The following is a 1,005-nucleotide window of genomic DNA, read 5'->3' on the forward strand; positions in this document are numbered from 1 at the left end:
AGAAAAAAAAAAACAAAGTCACAAAAGTTATTAAATATATATATATGAAGTTTGCTTTAAAAAATAGTCTTTTTCTGAAAAGTAATAGTAGGTTATAAAAATGAAAATTAAAGGAGTAATAGAGGACTTAAAAATTGAAAAAAGTTAAAAGAAGAAGAAGAAAAAAGAAAAGAATGATTGTAAAAATAGTAAAAATATATCTAGGACCTTCTCTGGTGTTGTTGTGGGCAGTGTGGGGTCAGTTCATTTTCCGACAGTTTCTTGGTCTGGCTTATATTTCTCAAGATCTATAGGCCCCTTCCTATGTAGTCGGTACTAACCACAGGGTTTTAATCTATTGCACCTGTCACTTCCAAGGCAGTTTCCTCGGTTTTAGCCTCTGTTTGCTGGTCTCTTCAGTGTCTGATTTCCGCCCTGACACAAGGCGGGGGGTGGTGGTGGTGGACACTTTTTTAGGCTCACTTGTTCAGTCGCACTGTGGGGAGGGAGGGAGGCTGCAAACAAATAACACTGGCATGAGCTCGTAGTGTCTCAGCCACGCTGGGCCTGCCCCCACTCACAGCGTGTGCACCCTCCCTGCCCACACAGCTCAGGCTCTGGGTTGCTCTGCCGGGAACTGTCCCAGGCTGGCCCTGGGCTGCATGCACCTCCCAGGTCTAAGCTGCTCAGGTTCAGGCACTCAGGTAGTCCTCAGCACTGTTAATAATAGCCAGGACATGGAAGCAACCTAGATGTCCATCAGCAGATGAATGGATAAGAAAGCTGTGGTACATATACACAATGGAGTATTACTCAGCCATTAAAAAGAATACATTTGAATCAGTTCTAATGAGGTGGATGAAACTGGAGCCTATTATACAGAGTGAAGTAAGCCAGAAAGAAAAACACCAATACAGTATACTAATGCACATATATGGAATTTAGAAAGATGGTAACCACAACCCTGTATGCGAGACAGCAAAAGAGACACAGATGTATAGAACAGTCTTTTGGACTCTGTGGGAG

Source organism: Bison bison, unplaced genomic scaffold (genome assembly GCF_000754665.1).
Source record: "Bison bison bison isolate TAMUID 2011002044 unplaced genomic scaffold, Bison_UMD1.0 scf7180017847036, whole genome shotgun sequence".
Taxonomy (NCBI): Eukaryota; Metazoa; Chordata; class Mammalia; order Artiodactyla; family Bovidae; genus Bison; species Bison bison.